The 20,589-nt window shown below is 41.7% G+C and overlaps 1 protein-coding gene and 1 long non-coding RNA gene across 14 annotated transcripts in view; one reads left to right on the forward strand and one right to left on the reverse strand.

Moving 5' to 3' along the window:
- The window catches only part of LOC111561847, a 15,119-nt gene extending 951 nt beyond the window's left edge, over positions 1-14,168 (forward strand). For 4 of the 9 annotated variants that reach the window (XR_006583169.1, XR_006583171.1, XR_006583175.1 and 1 more), the window contains 2 exons: positions 1-2,739; positions 2,844-14,168. The exon at positions 1-2,739 is cut by the window's left edge. This is a non-coding gene — a long non-coding RNA (uncharacterized LOC111561847). The remainder of the gene's footprint in view (positions 2,740-2,843) is intronic. The other 5 variants (XR_006583177.1, XR_006583172.1, XR_006583173.1 and 2 more) reach the window with 5 other exon arrangements.
- Positions 1-20,589, reverse strand: part of ZEB2 (zinc finger E-box binding homeobox 2) — a 130,447-nt gene that overhangs the window by 57,373 nt on the left and 52,485 nt on the right. The gene's annotated exons all lie outside the window — the stretch shown is intronic.

Raw genomic sequence — 20,589 nt, forward strand, 5'->3', positions numbered from 1 at the left:
AGCTCCCCACAGAGACAGAACAATGCCATCCAACTATATACAGAAGAACAAAAAGCCCCACCACCCCCCCTTTTTGGGGGGGAAAATAGACATCAGAACCAGAGAACATTCCTTATAATCTTACCTGATTATAATTACTGGTAGCTTTGCCCTTTCAATGGTCTCGTCGGCCCCAAAACTTACTAAAGTGAAGTCATTAAAAATAAATTTAAAATGTATCCATGCTTTTGCTTTCCAGGGGAGTTTGTTGCATCAGCGTCTCAGAGGAGGTAACGTATGTGGGGATCTTCCATACACGGCGCCATTTCCCTCCCTCACCCCCTCTTCCTCCTTCTTCTCTTCTGAAAATTAAGTGCATCGAGTTCTAACTTTTACACAGGCAGTTAAACGAGGCCTGGCCCACCTACCTTGGAGCGCGCCTAAACACCCTAAACACACCTGCACCGGGTGAGCGATACAATTTCAAATGTTCATATGATGCTCTCAGGAGACTCCATGCCCCAACTCCTTTCTTTTTCCCAGAGACGCCCTAGATCAGGGGCCAAAGGATACTGAAGCATTCCTTCCTTCCTTTCCATATCCGCCCTTCTTTTCTCCAAACTAGTCAGCAAGCAATTTAGCTGCTTAGTTAATGCAGAGAAGATACATATATATTTCATTTCTGGGACTGTTTTTGCAGAACATGTTACATTGTATATCTTCAGCAAAGCTCTGGATCTTTAGATCAATATTCATTCATGCCCAGTGCTCTTTACTATGGGTCTTCCCAGATCCCAGGGTATTTTAATGATCATTAATCAATTTACTCTCCTTTTTTTTTTTTCTTCTCTCAAACACTTCCACATCTGAGTTTGTCTGATGACTCATAAGGGCACCGCACCAAAGATTAAGGATTAAGTTTAATAACTGTAAATTTCAGAGAACTGATTTTCAAGTGTGATAAAAGTTGAAGCACTTTGGTGTTTACAAGATACCATACTTCTCTAAATGTCACCTCCTAAGTTCTTCAATCCCCTGTTCTGTTTTACATGCGAGCATTTCTCTGGCTGCTGAGCATCTGGTCAGTAATCGCCTTAACCTTACAAAGAAGTGGGTTCCGGCGGTGTTGGCCTCCCCTGCTCTCTGCAACAGTAACAGTGGAAATAGGCCCGGAAAAATGAACAATTCACTTACGAGAAAGGAGAGAAACTTGACAGGACTGACTCTTATTTGCTTGCCCCCCAAAATATATTATGGTAGTTATATTCTTTCTTTGATGGCTGGATTTTGTTTATGGTCATCAAATACACCCTTTGTTTTCTTTTATGATTATCCCCTCCCTGTCTCCATGTTACTTCCATCTTGTTTATTCTTCACAATAGTATACTTTTGACTAGAAAGGAACACGTTTTTTTCCCACAACTCTCCAAATCCTTCTCCCCATCTATGTTAAATAAGCCATAAGAAAAATGCACCAGACCACTTGGACATGCTGAGGCCATGCTATCCCTTGAAGCACGATGACCCTTACCTAGTAGCAGCTGAGTAAGGGATTCCAGGTTTATGTGCCCTTCGGACAGGCCCATTTGGCCTCCCTAATGGGCCAATTCCAAAAAGGAAGTGAAAAGAGAGGAAACAGCCTTGTACTAGGAGCTGGAAAAGCTGGGCAATGCAAGTCCTCCTATCTCTCCTACATTTTATGTTTCCGTAGGCTCTGGGGTCAGGCTGTCTAAATTTGAATTTTCACTTTTCTACTTACTAACTTGTGACTTTGCGCAAGATGTTCAACCTGCTTCAGTGTCTTCCTCTATTGAACGGAGAGATAAAGACAGGATCTACCTCACTGGGTAGTTGTAAAGATGTAGATGAATCCACACACGCGAAATACCCAGAGTCCGGCACATGCGAATGCTAGGCGGTATTATTACTAACGTTATTATTATTGTTTGCTAAGTGCAGAGAAAGTTTTAGGTGACGGTGGCTTCTGTGTGTTTCTCTCATGTAATAAATAATTTTGTGATGGGATCCTGTAATAATTCACAGTACTCATGCTGACCCAGTAATATTTTTGTTCTTTCTCTGGTTCTAAGTTTGGCAAAGGGCAGTGGAGGGCATTGAAAGATCCTAACACGTAGGCACAGAACAACAGCAGCAACAACAACAAAATTAGGTGTTTGGAGATACCTGCTGTGAGAAAGGGGCATCCCGGACATGAAACAAGTGACTAGAATGTGGTGCTGTCCATCGTATAGAATTCCATTTTGCAGAACAAGCAGCCAAAAGTTCTAGATGATAAGGGGCTTGTTGGAAGTTCGCGCAGCTAAGTGGTGAAATTGAGTTTTCCAGTTTTCATCTGTCTGACCTCAAAATGCAACATCTCCCTGAATGCTGCATCACACTTTCTGAAACCTTGCACGCAAGGTACGTGCTAAAAAGAGATTTTATGGGTTTTGACATTTATGTTGCACACATTCAAAAGAGATAAAAATAGACTCCATGCTGCTGATATAATTACTAGAGGCTATAAAAGCCATGCAAAAATCTGGAGAGGGGGTGTGGGAATAGTCGGGGGAAGAACATAAACAAGGGAGCAGTGACACAAACTAGGACAACATACTGTCCTTAATTCCTTCGCTAACTCCCCACAGTCCTGGTAGAGTCCTACCACAGAAGATCCAGCCTTCATTTTGAACTTGGAAACCTCCCCATTCGCAGGCTGTGGCAATGCCAGCAAGCCACAGGTGGGCACCGCGTGAGCAGGTGAGAAATGTGACTGGAAAGGGGAGGACGAGGATTTGGTGCCCCTAAAAGAGCCCATCAATCCTAATTATCCTGCCTGTGTGCGCTGCTTATGTCGTACTTAGGTATTTATTTTTTAGTCGGGAGGTTTAGGAGAGTTTCAGACGAACGAGCGTCCATGCCTTGGAAATCCCAGAGAAGAAAAGTCAAGCAGCATCAGGAAGAGAAACTGGCCGAGCTCTCAGCCGGCCTGCCCCGTGGTAAGGAAGCCACACTCGGGTGAGCTGCCCTCACTGCCAGGGGCAGCCGACAGACAGCAGCTTCTCTGCTGCAGATTGAGAAACCTGACATTGGCCTCTCGCACTGCACCTCAGAAGGAGGCAGGCTGCCGCGGACGCAGGGTGTGGGCGTCTGGGTAGCATGCGAACACAGGAGACAGGGAGAGCTATTTGGGAAGACGTGCTCGGTGGTTTCCTCTGGGCTCCTTGCTTATTACCACCCTGATTTTTGAGATGGGAGCTGAAACCCACACTAGCATAAGGAACATCAATGACAGGTCCCCCTCTACTCCAGCCACACCAAGCATCCCTAACAAACAACACTACTAACCAAACCCGCCCACACCTATAGTAAGTACATCTTTAAAAACCCGAATAGCTGCTGGTAGCGCAGGCTGTGGCTACAATTCAGACCCAGCTAGATTGAGCACAAGGTGAAGTTTGGCCGTGAAACTTTGTACCTTCCCTTCTGGATCAGAACAAAGGTGGATGCCTTGACACAGACTTGGTGGCCGTTTTGAGAGCTGGCCTTGCTTCTGACCATTCATGTGGTCACCACGTCCTTCAGCTTACAGTGACCGTGAAACCAAATTCATCATTCTTGACGAAAAGGACAAAAACTGGGCTGAAATGATCTGCTAAAGGTTACAAACTGACTCGAGTAAGGATGAAAACATGTAGCACTTGACGAGTCCAGTTGAGTCAGGGATTTGCATAAGTCAGAGTCAGAAGAGTTGTCAGACTTTTGCAATGTTTCAGGAAAGGGCAGGTGACCTTTGGCATTTTGGACACAGAGTCTTTCTGATGAGGTATTTTAGGGTGGATTGTAAGAGACTCCAGTAGTAAGTTATGTTGTATCGATTGTAGGGACTCCAGGGGGAAATATAGTAATTTTACTTTCAAATCTTTAAAAAGTGTGTGGATAAGAATTACGTGTTACTTATAGCAGATCTGAGTCTGGTGCATTTTTCCAAGTTAGCTCCTTCCCTAGGCAGTGTTCCTGGGTCTCTGGAGTGGATGAGAGGTTTAGAAACTGGGAGTGGGGAGTCACGGAAAGGAAGAGACGAGGAAAAATGCACAGGGAAAAGGGACATGCAAAATAAAACACATTTAAATTTGTTACTACGCATGAGATCATATTTCTGGCACTTTGCAGAGGTCTTATGGAAGCTGTTAGTTCCAATATAGAAATACTAGCGTGAGTAAATTGGTGTTAAATTTAAATTTACTTAGGAAGTAATAGTCTATCTACATTCCTTATAAGATTCTCTCAGGTAAATTGGGGAAAGAGAATTCCACGGGAGAAAAGATGTTTCTAGTATTTAATCCACTGTTTCCCAGTCGAAATGCAATTTGTATTTAGGAAAATAAACATCCAGAAGGAAACTGCACATTTTATTGGCTTAGTGTCTCTTATGTTGGTAATTTAAAGGTGGTGTTGGACTCTGTTAAGAAAAAGTAGTATTTAGTGTTCTTAGACAGGTGTAGAAATTATTTAAAGGTGTACTAGAACAAAACTTGGAAATTTCTGCTGTTCCCATAGATCAATATTTACATTTTAAAACTTGGAAATCCTGGAGGATAAGCATCTTGAATTGTGTAACTTCCTCTTCCAGGAAGCATCCTGGAAGTTAGCGATACTCTGACCTCCCGCTGTGGTATTGACAGTGACACCTGCACACCTGCCTTAAATCTCTATTATTTAACTGTATTGTGAGAGAGTTTATAATCAAGCGAGTGTTCTTTAGCTTCGGAAAGAAGTTGTTCTCTTTTGGCAGCAACCTTTACCTCTCGTGCTGTCTGGTGGTTACGGGCACGCGAGCACGTGTGCATACGGCATAGCGTCGCCCAAGGTGTGTGGATGCTCTTTCCTAAGGTCCAGGACACTCACCTTTCATTGCTTCGTCCGAGTTTGAAATCAAACGATTTTTTTCCCCAGATACTACATTCCTATGTGTTTGACAATTTGTAGGAAGGATTAAAAAGGCTGCATCCCCCAAAGGTCAGTGGGGAAAGATGAAGGATTGTAACCCTGTCCTCTGACATATCTGAGGTCCAAAGCCACGTTTCCCAGTGACTTCAACGCAGTTGTACTGATCTAAAGAAAGCCTTCACATAGTATTTATAATAAACTCTGTACTGAGTCATGTGCAGAAGTGTCTGTATCAAATACTACTTTAGATCGCACAGGTTCTTGTGAAAAATGTGTAGCTAGGTAGGAAATACGTTTTTTTTTAACGCGTCCCAAGTTTCTGATAAGTTTTTTCTGTGAGGCACACCACACGTTTGCAGGACCCCGCTCTCCTTTCTGCTGCTAAAGCCAGGGGAGGCCTTGATTGAATGCCAAGAGGGAGAGGGTGAACCAAGCAAAAGGAAAAAAAAAAAACAATCAAGGGGTGCCTCAAAGGAGAGAAAACAAATAGTGATGCAGTAGAGATATTATAGATAAAGTAAATACAGCATCACCACAAAAGTCTAAACACTTGTTAAACTGTCTGGTTTTAGAACATTTCAGCCATACAACATTATTCAACTACTCATCACTGTGAGAACAGGCAATCAGGAAAGCTAATTTCTTAATTAGCTCTGCTCCGGCGGTAATGATTGCAGATCGTGTCAACTAAAATCTGTTTGGATTTCTGTAAATTGGAGTCCGACAAGCCTGCAGTTCCGTCGCCAACCTGATAACTCTCACCCCCTGTCTTTTGTTTTTCCTTCCAGCCTTTTTCCTGTCGCCATCTCGGTATTTAATCTGACACCGCCAGGCAGCGAGGAGGGCTTACTCTTCCCCTTAAAGAGAAAGAGAGAGGAGGAGGAAAAGCAAAACATTTACGTGGGGACAGGAGGGCTGGCTACACAGGAAACCTGGTCCCAACCTAAACTACTGACAAAAGCCTTTAATCTTTCCCACATTCCTCAAGGCATTCTCCTTCTGTAATAAGACATATTCCTTTCAAGTAAATCCTGATAAGGGAATTCATTTTTTTTTACAGGAAATGTATAGCCTTGTAAGTCTAGCATCTTATTTAGTTTCTATATTATGGGTCCTAACTAATCCAAAACCATTTCCTTATCATCTGGCACGCTCACGGCACAGTCATCAAAACAAACAATCTGTTAATACAACTAAGGTTAGGCCAAGCCAAGCGGTGAGCGTTATATTTAATATGCATTACAACAGAGCCTTATAGCCTTCTCAACCGCTTGTTGGTCAGAAAAGGCCAATCTGTTAGATACCGAAGGATTTCGGTCGCCTCACAGACAGTGTGACATTAAAATATATATTCCAAAGTCCCCATCTGTCTGGTCTGGACAGTTCTGGGTAGGACGAGGCCTATTTGGACCCAAGGCAGGTCTCTGACCATCAGATCAGATTTCTCATCTTTTACCAGTGCCTGCTCCTTACTTTCTTGTGCTGTGTTTTACTTCAACTCCTTTTTCACTGGCTCCCCCCCCCCCTTCAGATTTCAGAGTCAGAAACTTTTAGCAAACACAAAGGCGGAAAAAGAAATCATTTCTATGCATAGACTCATTAGCTTGGAGTCTAGCTTCACTGTCACTTTAAATAAATTAAAATGAGATTTAGAAAAACACAAAGGCCTGGTCTGTAAATCATTCTATTAGTATGTCTGAGTGCACTTAGGTGATTACCTGATGTCTGTGTGATTAATACTAACCAGAGGTGTGGGCTAAACTACCCTCCCCCCTACCCTTTCTGTGGCGAGGGAAGCAAGGGGGAGGGGCAGCCCAGCGTGGAATGATAAGTTTACGCCATTCAATAGAAAGCCAAAGAAGTTTGGGGAAAAGTAGAACTGATATCTTAAAAGAATTATTCTCTAGCAAATGAGAGGGAGAGGTCCACACGTATCTGCCATAGGGAACATCCATCTAAGTAAAGAATTTAGCACAACTAAGGCTCACAGTAGCCATGATCCACAAAAGTCTGGAAGACAGGGCAAGGACGTATACGAATTATTCATATAAACCTAGGAATGGCACGCTAACATCTGAGAAAAGTGTGACTTTTCACTTAGGTACCACCAGTCTCTGTTGTCTTCATCTAGGATTTATAAACAAAGTCCATTATGTTCATCACAAAGTCAGGTATATTATTAATAGTGACCCTAACGGTGTTGCTTCGACAGTTGGAAAATCCAGTTTATTTTTGGTTGTTAAAATAAGATTAGAAACAACAAAACATCCACGGTCACTTTTTAGAAGACTCACAAACGGGTGAAATACTAAAAGTGAACTATTCAAACTCAGGATATCCAGAGCAATTACTAACAATACACAGAAGGATAAGCCAGGTCATAATTGTATAGACACTGTCAAGGCTCCGTCAGAAGCAGATGACAAGGGGCACTGTGTAAACTCAGAACTTCCCATGCCAGGCTTGTTTTGTTTTGTTTTGTTTTATCATCTAGAGGACATTTGCCATCACTGGAACCCCTCGCAATTCAAAATGTAGACTGGAGCCTGGAGGAGATTAAGGATGAATTATTTTACCTAAACCTCTTGCTTTGAAAGCAGCTGCCCTTTGATGCATATTTTCGTGAAAACCATGCTCAGTATCTATTGTAGTTTGATCAATATTGCAGTTCCAACTCTTTGGAAAGCAGGACGTTCTTATTTGGGAACTCATCATTCTGATGCCCATATGATTGTCCTCACTTGGAGTTTAGACTAAAAGTGTCAACCCTGTGCAGAAGGTAGGCATTTTGTTTGAACTCAGGATTTTGAAAGTTAGGAGAGAGCCATGAAATTATCCTCATGTATGTGAATGTGCACATGGGTGTGCCTGCCTATACCATCATAGCATCTCTCTCTCTCTCTCTCACACACACACACACACACACACACACACACACACTCCTCACACACATCACACACATCACTACACACACCCTCTATGCTAAATCTGCCTCCAATTAACCAAAAGCACAATTTTGCCCTGACAGGGAAGATTTCATTTGGTCCACATATGACTAGGGAGCCGATTTCATTTCCTGTAAAAACCCCCTCAAATGCTGCAAAGTTACCTGACTCAGCTGCTTGTAGAAATCAAATTCAGTCAGAGATAACAGCTAATCATTTGTCACAGTAAGAAGCAATTCCCTGAAATCGGAAGGGAAAACCTGCCGCTTCAATCCGCAGGTCTGTCAGATTGCTAGAAATTACATTCTGCTCTGACTAACCTCTGCTCTTGGATTGCTAACGACAAGAAGTCTGCTCTATCAAAAGAGAATATCATACAACCAGGAACCGCTTTTGATTCGTTCTGTTCCAATAACCTGAGAAAAGTTTATGGACATGCCTTGCTGCCTGGACCTCAATTTCTACCAACCTGCACACTGTTTTGAATTTATAGCGCCGCAGCTCCGTAGTAATATAGGTGAAATTTACAGGCTGCCTATCTGCTACTTCATTGAAAGAAAATTAAGAGTTGATTTTACAACCACACAACTGATATTTGCTTTCTGATACTTTGAGGAAGTATACAGTTTGGAGGCTTCAATTAAAATGCCAAAAGAGAAAAAGCAAATTGATTAACTCTCAAAGTACAATTTATATTTTTTAGAAATGCTTCCCGGGAGGGAATTAACTTTATACTCGTCTATGTAAACACTATTTGTGCAGCATATTATAAGTTTAATAAAAATGATATATCACCTCTCTGTTAGATTTATAATTTGCATAGCAGTAGTGAATATGAGATCTTGGTCAAAATGTTTCCCTCTGTGTGTGCTATGGTGCTTGGAGAACTGTTGGAAAGAAGCAAATTTGTTATCTTACCTAAATCCTAGGGAGTCATGACAATTAAAATCTATTTCAGGGTAGCTCATTGAACCCCAAGGAGAGACTGCTTTGAGTTAAAATCACATGGTCTTTAAAAATAGAGGTGGCTTATACTTTGCAAACAGTACTCAGCCAAATACTTTTCTTCCACTCTGACCAGATTTATGACGAATGCATACATTGCAACTCTATTATAATGACTCAAAGATGGAAAAGTCAGAGACTTCAACGCTTGAGAAGCCCATTTCTTAAGACTGAGTCTATCCCAGGTTTGTTCCACGGCGTGCGCGCACATGCGCACATGCGTGTGTGTTTAAAGCATTTTATTTTCCACAGTGGAATCAGCTGAGGATAGAGTGTGAGCTGTGACTCTGAATTTCCTTTGCTTTTGTCAAACTGTGTCACAACCGTAAAGTTATTTTAACAGAGTTTATTTGCCTAGGCATTTCCTTTCTCTTGTAGTAGTGTAAGGGAAAGGGAAACAACAATTTAACATGTACGCACAGTTGAGTGGATATGAGGGACTCTTGCAACTCCTTTCAGAAGCGGACAGTTCAATGATAAGTGTGTGGGCTTTTTTTTTGTTTTTTTGAAGCTTAAAAAAAGCTCTTTATAAATCTCTCTCTCTCTCTTTTTTTTTTTTTTTTTGGCTTCTTTCATTTCAATTTTCCTCAAACAACTGCAGTGGCAATTGGACAAGTTCGAAAGTTCTCATTTCTTTCCTTCCTGGACCAGTCCTGACTACTTCTGTCCTAGTTCATACTGGTTCAAACAGGGGACCTTTTGTAAAATTCTTCAACATACTATGTATTTGGTTTAGAAAAAAAAATCATTACACAGAATATAAAAATTGATGCCGTAATATGGTTGGTTGGGATTATCCAATAGAATTCCTTGAAGTAACTCTAATCAAGCCTTCTTCTTGGGTCAGAAACACCTCCCTTCCCCCCACCTTGGACCCAGATCCTCTCTTGCATAGTCATCGTACAGTGGCCAGGGCTTAAGCTCCAGTACTGTATGAGAATGCAAACACGCAGATTTCACAATCAGATGACACCGAGACGCTTGCTGTGCCAGACTCTCTTTACTGACTGTTCTCTCATCTTAGGCCAGCCTAGGGATCTGAGAACCTGCTGCAGTTAGAAAGAAGCCACCTGACGGCTAAGCCGCCCTCCTGTCTATTCTCAATTATCCCAGCAGCACAACCACCGCCACCAGCCAGGGTTTCCCACCATTGTCTTGGCCAGAGAGGCGTCCCCCACAGGGGGGGTATGTTTGTACGTAGAAGAAAATGCACTGTCTCTACAGGCTATATATAATAGCTCCATTCCCAGGGTCACGTGTGTGCCTTAAAAACTCTTTTCTTCTCCTGTGTTTGGGAGGCCAGGTTGATTATGTAAGAATGCCTGACATTTATGCATTATTCTACCAACAGCAGAGCCCAGTCATAGCCATTTTCCACTTGATCCTCATAACAGTCCTTTGACGGAAGAAGGTGCAATTATCATCATCATGGTTTTATAGATGAGTAAACCGAGACTCAAATTCTTAATGGACTTCCCCCTAAATTACCTTTAGGGCAGAATCTGGATCTGATCCCTGCCTCCAGATCCTATCTGACCCCACATTCTACCTGTGCTCTTTCTTGTCACCTCTGGGATACAAATCTAAGTCAGCACACAAAAGCCAAGACAGAATTTCTAAGTATTTAGCAGCATACGGTAACATAGGTGTAATACTCATCTCGTTCATCTGATTTAGTGGACACATCCGTGCCCAGGCAAAAACGAGAAATGGAGAGAAGGGGAGAACTAAGCCAAGGTTGGGAGCAACTGAACTAAAAGTTGCAGAAAAACCAAATAAGATTGGAGGAAGAGCACGTGGTCTGCAACATGGCAAACGTGTATCGATGGATTAAGTGATGCCCACCGTTGTGGAATGGAAGAGGTTTTATCGTGTTTGAAAGGTTTTTTTTAATTTTTATGTTTTTAAATAACAATAACTCACCAGTTACATGTTGCTCTTCTACCGTAGTCACTCTCATCTCCCAATGTATTTGAACGTAAACTTCAAACGGATTCCACAAAAGACTAAAGAACTCCTATACGTAACTTTCTGGCTGACATTTTTTTTTTCTGTCCCAATTAATGTTTCTTTGAGGGTTTGAGGTTAGGTATTCGATTAAATGTACTATTCTTCCCTCAGTCATGAGAACGCCATTGGAGTATTAATGCCAAGACTAATTTAGAGACCAGATACGTAACGTCACGGATTCTGTAATGTACCTGGGAAACTGAGTCCCTTATACTCTGTAAGAATTTGACATCCGTCCCCTTTTGCCTATGTTTGTGGGCTGTTTTCACTGGTTCTTTAATGTCATCACGCATACACATCACCACCACCATACCACATACTACTTCACATTTTCAGGCATTTTTATTTACTAAAATTAAAGGGGGGGTATCAATTAAACATGATTTATAATATTGTAAAATTGCCTTCCTTTATATTTTTATAACTGAAATATAAACTCTGAATGAATAGACACTGAACTGGAAATACTCACTGGTGTTTACATTAGCATCAGGGAGAGATCTGTAATAAGTTACCTGACTTTCATAAGAATACACTCAAAATAATTTGCAATGCTTGTCAGCTGGATGAGTCTTACTGGTATTGACTCAGTCTACAGTATGCACCTTGGGCATGATATAGATATAGTGGACAATATGAGGCTTGGACTTTCAAAGATCACCATCCTGTAATTTCGTTCACATTTCAACTGCTGGAAGACACAGCAGATACTTAAATTTTCTAAAAGAAAGAAAAAAAATCCTGCCCATTCTTCTGAAATTTAAGTAGGCAGCCCTTGAAAGATCACTGGGAAAAGTCTGTATTTTCTCAGGTTTAACTAAATAATTTATGCATACTTTCACTTTGGCATGATGAAGCAATTTTAGCCTTTAAAACCCACAACTACTCAGGAGGGAAAAGGTCTGGTTCCTGCAACTTAAATAATTTAAGCATCCAGGTGGAAATGCTTTCAGCAGTTCCCCTTTTTGAGACAAAGGAAGAAGACTTCAGAATTTTGAGATACTAAGAATAAAGAATTGATAAAAGATGTACCCTTAGATGTATTTAATTTAGAATGGAAATCCTGCAGTCTTTTTTAAATGATGTGGACCAGAGTGAGAGGAGAGGTGAAATGTCTGCTCGCCTGCTGTTTGTAATAAATGAACAGATAGAAAATAATATGTCAGCATAGCCCTAAGTCACACACACAGGTATATACATATGCAAACATACGCATGTACAGATACAAGTATCTATACAACCTACTATAATCCTATAGTCCATGTTAACCCAAGACTTAAGCATTAGATAGCTCTTAGAGACCTCGGAAGAGGCTGTGTTAAGATACATTGTGCTTTAATCCCTGGCTTCCTGAGTTATACAAATGTGTATATCTTTTGATATATAACTTGAGTATATTAGGACAAACAAGAACCAAACAGAGCATCGCTTCTCCAGGACAGAGGACTGCGACAAAGGATACAAGGAACCATCCAAATACAAGAGGCGGCCCTGAAATGGAGGCGTCCAGTAGAGTAAGTGCTCCGAGTACCTGGCAGCTAAGCCTGACGTCATACTTCAGAACCGCCATGGGGAAGTTTGCCTTCCCACTTAACGGGTCTGTGAGCGACACACTTGTAAAAGAGTGGAGGACTTGGAACACAGCCCCTGTAGACTTAGAGCATAGTTTACAATCAGAAAGTTTTCAGGGTTAAAAAATTTCCTGCCGTCTTATAAACATACCCCAAAATGTACATAATACTTAGTGTTGTTATTTCTTGTGGGAGAGAAAAACACCCACCAACTCATACATGAAGCGCTTTTTTTTTTTTTAACGCGTGTATTTGTCACATCCAGATTTGATGGCTCGTGCAAAGATGAAAGTCAGCTAAGGTACAAAATAAGGTAAGAGAGCTAAGGAGTTGGTTTCCTTTAGAGCTGAGTGTGACAAATGATACAGGAAGAGTGAAAAGAGATCTTGCCATGTATGTATTTTTTAAGATGGACGGGGGCTTCATTCCATTACACAGGAGGAAAACAGGCCTTCCACGCTTGTGAATTTTCAGTCTCCACAACTTCTGGCCCTGTGCATCCTGGGCACGCAGCATCCTGGGTCCCCTAAAGAGAGTGCCCGAAGAAAATATGAAGAAAGGTAACCGTCTGAGCCAACAGGAAATGTTAAGCTTGCCCAGGGCTGCATAAAAGAAGGTTGCTGAAACCAAACATCACGTCCAGAACAAGGTCGCTATGTTATGATGATTTCATTCTGAGTACGATGCTGGATTTGTTTCTGTTGTGGTGGTGGCGGCGGGCGAGGGCCACCTACAGTGACATAGGTCAGAGACGTAGAATGCGGAAGAGTGATATTCACCGGTGGGCACATCAGTGCTGTTAGGGGGATTGAAGAAATAGTATTCTTGATATAAAGATATAAAGAGGTTAAACAGCAACAGCTAAGGTATGGAATGTGAATGGTGGCCCAGAAAGAGATTGAAGTGGGGGTGGTTTGTTGCTTTTTTCTTTCATTTTCTTTTCTTCCTCTTTTTTTTTCTTTTCTTTTCCTCCCCCCCCCCCCTTTTTGGTCATCCATTGACTTTAATTAAGCCCAGCCAGCCTCTTAAGCATGGGAAACTTGGAGAACTTTTTTGTTTAAAGTGACCTTGTTCCCAGGGTTTTCCCCACAACGTCTCTCAGCCCTGTTGCAAGGATGAATATTCACATTCCTGCTCTGAATCTTAGAACAGGGCACCTGGCATCAACAGAAAATTGTAATCTCATCTGAAGTATAATACTAAGAGTGCTCTTTTTTTTTTTAAGGAAAAAGAAACCTTTCTCCATAATCCTGCTAGTTATACTTCTTAACTGTATTATTTTAAGTCAATTAATTCAAATTTTAAAATAATGAAATTACTAGCAGAGACTCTAAACTTCTTTTAGTATATTAAATTGGGCAGATTGCTTCTCTCCTTCTAATTATGAATGTTGCAGTTACAAAAGAAACTGTCATTTTGATAGAGCAAAAGACAATCTGTCTGCCAAAAATGTCCAACCATAATTCTAAAAAAAAGTCATCGGCATCAAGAACATGCTACTTTGTTTGATGTACTGTCTTATTGGAAACCTAATTTGCTTTCAACCTCTGAGACAACACATAACATAAGTTTGTGTGACTAATTTTTTCTTGGAAATATGAGTAATGAGAATTAGGGGCCATTTTCATAGCAGGAGTGGACAGGTTTTTTAAAAATTCAAAGTAAGTGCTAGAGTTATTTTCTTTGCTTTTTTTTTTTATAGCACTCCTCAACCCAAGTAGACAGGGGGGGGGGGGCGGTGGGATGCCGAGCTTTGTGCTGGATAATGTGAGTCCCCATGTAAATCGTGAGCGATTGCAAAGTACGGAAAGGTTTATTACCCAAGGTGAGCCCTCCCAGAGCTCCTGCAGTATAAAAGCATTAAGCGTATGTTCTAACAAAGTCATAAAAATCAATAAACAGGAACCCCCCACCTGTGCAATGGCCCCAGTGTTAAGTTTTATACATGTAGTAATAGTGCATATCAATTTTCACCACCCTTCCTACGCTAGCTATTACAGGGCCTACCACCACCGGACGGACGGCAAGAGCCGCACCATTCATCCATCCCACGGACTTGTCTACATGCCAGGCCCATTGCATCATTGTCAGTTTTATTCTATGTGCAACTGGACAAGGCTGCAGCCCCAGCTTCTATACACCCACTCAGTACCGCAACAATTGCAAACTGTGTGCCTCTGTTTAAAGAGTTTACAAGTCCTCCTGAAAGAAAAACAGAACCGTTGCATATTAATGCCCCAGACCCCGGAGGATCACACAATGGAAAGGGGAAAGACACGTCGCTGCCACCGATATGTGACCTTGTCCAACTGCTGCAGTCTCTGGCTTATGCACCAAGGTTTCAAAAATAATCGTGTGTTCTTGAGAAGCATCCAGATGACCAGGTTTCTACAGCAACTAGTTATAACCTGCAAGTTCCTCAATAGCCCAAAAGAGTCAGAAAGCACTGGCCACCGTTCTAGTACATGCATGGTAACATATGCTAAAAAATTAGGCCCTAAATAGGCAGTATTTTCACCGAGTTACAGAAATAACTACTAACATCACACTTACTTCATCAAGGAAATCCTCTCACCCCACCTCCCCATTTTTACCAATAAGGCAGAAAATATCCCTAAATGTGTCACCTTTGTACCACATCCACTCTTGGCCATCCATTACTCTGTATGGGGTGGGGGTAGGGAGTGGGAAGCTCATTAAAATCCCAGCCACTTGTTGGTAAAAAGGTCCAATAACTTTGGGGGAAATACCTCACTTGGAAGCATTCTGGAAAAAAACAAAAAGAATAAAAGAGAAAAAAAAAACACCTCCTTTTAACTATAATCCAAAGATAACTGCTCTGTAGCAATGAGGAACGTTTGAGAAGAGAGCCTTCATTCAGACACATGACTTGGGTGATTTTTTTTCTTTCTGGTAAATGGTTCTATGGGCCATAGTTTTCATAGGCCTCAGAAACAAAAGGCGCTTCTTGGTGACAACTCATCTTTTCCCCTCCCCAGCAAAAAAACAAAACAAAACCAAAAAAACCCAAAACAAACAAACAAAAAAACCCAACAACGCCAGGAGTTTTATCTGTCTGAGGTTGGCTTTGATGGCGCTCACAGCACGGAAGTGCCACTCACGGGTACTTAAAGCTGCGTCATTTAGGAGCATAAAAATAGAATAAAGTTGTGCGGCAAATGAGAAATTATGATATAACTCAAGTGCTGTGGCATGAAACAGGCGAAAGGAGCCATCTAAACATTCTCCAGGACCAAAAAGAAAATAAAAATACAGAAGACAGAAAATCTAGCTCCCGTGTGATTTCCGCGAAGGTGTGCTCGAAGTGTCACTACCTTCCGGGCCGTCCACGAGAGGAGTTGCTACGGATATTATGAGGAAATTAGACATTTCTAGCAGTGCAAAGAAGGTGAAGCGCTGCAGTTGTGAACAGCTGGCATACAATAGATAATTTAAGGGAAAGTGACCCTCATGTATAATTTTTAACTGAAGAATTGTCAGGCCCCATTAGTTCCAATAGGGCCTGCCAGGACCAAGATCGGTTTATAGGGGTATTGTATTAGCATAGTTTCTGAAAGAGCAGCATGAAAGCATAATATGGGGATTCAGTAAATTCAGGGTTTTTAAAAATTGTACACATTATTTGCTACACCGACATCAATGCTCTCCGCCTGCGTGTTCAGAGTGAAAAGCCCAATAGGGTAGCAACTGCCACAGTAAACAATTTGTGAAAAAGCCCTTCTGAGCAGTTGTACCGTGTTCAAAAGTAACCCCCAAAAGTTAAAAGGAAAAACCAAATCGTGGCTATCGCACTGATTATTCACTGTGGTACTGAACGCTTATGACTCAAAGGCCTTGAAGGAAATAGGGCGAGGAGCAGAAAAACGGTATACGCCAATTCACCCGAAGTTCTTGTCAGGAAGTATGGAAATTCCCAGACAGCCGGTGAAGGAGGTAACACGATCTAATCGGGGGATATATCATGTATGTTTCAAAAGTAATAGCCAAAGTAAATCACAGAGAGAGAGAGAGAGAGAGAGAGAGAGAGAGAGAGAGAGAAAGGTCACCTCTTCCCCTTCAAGTTGGCCATTCAACTAAGCAAATACGTATGAAAGCTTTCTTGGCAGCAGGGTTATCTAACTTAAACACGCGGGAGAATGACAATGATGTACAAGTGGCCTGCTATGGTTTCAAGTAGTGCCATCTTTATCGAAAGCATAGATTCGTGGCAGAGTAAAGGAAACAGTGAGCACTCGGGGAAGGCTTCATGGAGCAAGGGGCAATGGACCTGAGGAAACACAAAATACCTAGCTTAGTGCCTCACAGCTCGGTTAATGGTGGCCACGTTTGGCACCTGCTGGAACGCACCATCCTTAATGCAGGTGTGTGAGTTTGCGCACCTTCCAACCGTGTTGGCCTTACTTCTCTCTCCTTAGAGAGAACTGCTTGCTATCATCTTGTTGCTGCTATTTGGTGTAAATGTTTCGAGGAAATTTCAGGCACTTATATCCCAAATTAATGGGATTCTTGGCATCCTCTCTCCCTTTTAATGTTGCACTGATGTGGAATTAATCTCTCTATTTAGGTGGTTTGTCTTTGCGACAAATATTAAATAATCAAGTCAACATCTTTATATATTTAAATCTACCATTTTGTTATTTAGAGAGGCGACTATTCACTTCCGTAATTATAGCCACTTAAGTCAAAGTCGACTAATTAGATAACATAGCTGGGCTTCACAGGTATTATAGAATATTCTTTACCAGACACTATATTACAAGTCGTCATTAGCCCAGCTATAAAAGGGTTTAAATACTAATGTATTTTTTAATTTGCTTTATAACCTAAACAAGCAATCAATGTACATTAATAGGCATAATTGTTTTTTTGGCATCTGTCCATTCATTTGGTCCACCTTGACAGCTCCAGCAAACACATCAGCACAACTCAGTAACCACAACACACAAGGAGGGATCATCAGTGACATCTTCTCAAATACACGCTATGTGTTAAATTGTTTTGATATCGAGAGATTAAAGCCTGCTTCGCTGGCCAGTCCGTCCCCCTTACAGATGCTCCAGACAAGGAGTTTGATGGACATTTCCACCTCAAATGGCACTTTCACGAGGCCATAAGCCAAGCCTTAATGAGGTGATAAATGTGTTTACCTTTGATTAGGTGAGATTCCGGATACAAGAACATGGAGGACGGCTTTCCAAGAGTAAATATGTACAGGAAGTGCCGGCCACTACCGTTCGTTGGGATTCTAGAGGGAAGCACGGGAGCGCCTCACTCCTTCCACTCACTTTTCATTGGCTAGATCGGCTCTGCCAGTGGAAAGGAGTAACACGTGCAAGAATCTTTTACATCACCTACGGACCCCAACCGTTCTTAGAAAATCCATCCCTGGCTTCGAAGACTTGTGTTGTTATACACCTCGATCACAGCTCTTCCCGTGTTATAGTACAACTCCCTTCTTTTTGGTCTGTTTCTCCAGAAACTGTGAGGGCTGAGATTTCGTTTCCCTCATCTCTGTGTCCTGAGGCTAGTACTGTGCCTCGCCCACGGTTGAGAGTCACTGGTAGCTTCTGAATGCATGGATTTTGTTGTTGTCATTTTCTACAGATGCTAGAGCAATGTTCTGTAATTCCTGTATGTAGTCTTATGTGTAGAAGTTCTGATATCACGCTGCCTTGTGCCAAACAGGGCAATAAGCACCCCCCAAGAGGACTACCCAATAATAGGCTCTCTACTCATCTCAGTTGACCTTCCTTCGTGGTGACTTTGACATATTCACCACCAAGGTATGGTGGTTTGAGGAGGCTGTTATCATTCGGTCCTCGACAGCTTCCCCAAACAGGGACTGTTAGCCTAACAGGCAAACATGCAACTGATAAAACTGGGAGAAGAAGAAGGCCAAAATGGCAGCCTCCCCACACAACTTGCACGCGATCTAAAATAAAGAAAATATGAATAAAAGGTAACTTATTCAGTGTCACTCGTACATATTTATGGTTTAAAACTTAGCCAAAGTTTATGTCCTGAGGTTGTACCTACAGGAAGCCAGATGTGCCTTCTGCATGTGACCTAAGACAGGCCTGCAGCAACAGCTAGATAATTTCCCGCTCATCCTCTACACCGTCGATTGCGGCGGCTTTCTGAGGTGAGAGAAACTGACAGCACTAACTCTCCAGGGCAGAACTTTCCAGTCAAGTGGATCAACGGACTGAAAATCTCTTATGAATAGTCATTAGGCCTTCATTACAAACCCCTCAAAACCCAGTTCTCTTTTCGCAACCAAATGCCTTTTGTCATCTTCACAAGGTGCATCATTTAATTACCAATTGATTTCTTTATATATGACAACATGTCAGATAGCAAAATACAGTGTATCTCCCTCAGGGGGAGAAGTCTGTTAACCATCAGAATGCCAGATTACGGAATTATCTGAAAAACAGACACCCCACATACTGTTGTTTCTCTTTAGCTACTTTTCCTAACATCTGAGCTCTTTCTTTCTGTTGTAAAAAGCCAATAAAAGAGAAGAAGGAAGACAAATGCTAATGAGAATCATGACAGAGTCCTCCCATACCCCGAAACACTTTCAAATTAGTGAGAGTACATTTTAAGCTCTCCCTACACGAAAAAATGAAAACTCAGCAACATATAGGGAATATACAGTGAATTCCAAAACGCAACTATAGAGAGAACCACCACAGCCCATCTTTCTAACATAGAAAAAATGTCAAACAATTGTTCTCATTATACCAAGAATGTACTCAGCTTCTGACTTAGCTAATGCACGGAATCTGAATCTTCTACCGTGCAACTGCTGCCTGGTAATCAAGTCAGTACTGTATTAATAAGCTGAATAATAAGGGAATTTCAAAAATGTACAGGACTATTATACCGTAACAATAAAACCTCAAACGGAGTAAACCAGGGCAGTGCTGAAGGTGGGCGTCAGAAAAGAATGAAAACAGTGTTGCGGCAACGCACCCCATTGTGTGGTCGTGTAAATGCCTGCTTCTTTCATACACAGAAGCCACAGCACATGAGTCCGAAATGTTCTCAGAGCGTCACTGTGACTGGCTGTGCTAGAACCTGGCACCGACGGGCACTGAAAGCTGACATTAAACTGTGCGATGTGCTGCAGGTGTGTGCGGGCCTGGGAACGTGCTCTAATTACATATTTTCCTGCCGCGCAACAATTAAGGTCGCCAAAATAATTGCCAGGTTCCTAATCCCTCTCTAACAAGACTGACATAAGGAATGGTTTATTTTTCTCTGGTTGTTTTGAAAGTGTTCTTCAAGATTTTGGTTTTCTATGGAACTGCATAAAACTAATTCTTATGTTCAGATGTGTGATTATACCCATTGTTAAAAAAAAAAAAGGCCTGTCTTTGAATTGTAGTAAAACTAAAATAATAAGAAAAGTAAATTGTATAACCTGGTAGGTGGTTTAAACATTTTTCCTCTTAAAGAAGGTAAATGTTTCTTTTAAAACCCTATGTTTCTACTTTCCGAACTGCTCGAATCAGGCAGGATATTAAAATGTGCTGGGGGGGAGGGTGGGGGGGAACCACACCATAGGGAAACACCGACAAAATAGGTGTCTTCACTTATTTCCGGGGGTCTTTAACCTTTGGGAAGGTCACACATAGATTCTTTTAAGAATCGGATTAAGTGTAGGGGCCCCACTGCCCAGGAAGATGCATGGCCGTACACAATGTTACATGCGATTTCTGGTGGCTCGCAGATCCCTTAAAAGTCCATTAATGAATCGCAGGGAAAGAACTCCAGTCAACTAACAAATACTGCAATTACTTATACACCTCCCTTCATTCGTCCATCCTTACATCCCCTGAGCCATCTGAGCACCATATGAAGGATACAGTATCTACCACAGGCATCAGGAACCAAGTTTGTGGGATTTATATTCTTAACTAAAACCCATTTATTTCATTATCATTAGTTGTCAATTTCCCATTTTAGTTGGGCTAATTGGGCAGAGCTGAATCATTTAGTGCATTTTGAGGCAGCTTACTCACTCTTGCCCCCTTTCCTACAAATCAGAAGATAGCAGTGCGTGCTGATTGAGTACTTAGCAGACAAACCGAAGTTATGTC

This window comes from Felis catus, chromosome C1 (assembly GCF_018350175.1).
Source record: "Felis catus isolate Fca126 chromosome C1, F.catus_Fca126_mat1.0, whole genome shotgun sequence".
Lineage (NCBI taxonomy): Eukaryota > Metazoa > Chordata > Mammalia > Carnivora > Felidae > Felis > Felis catus.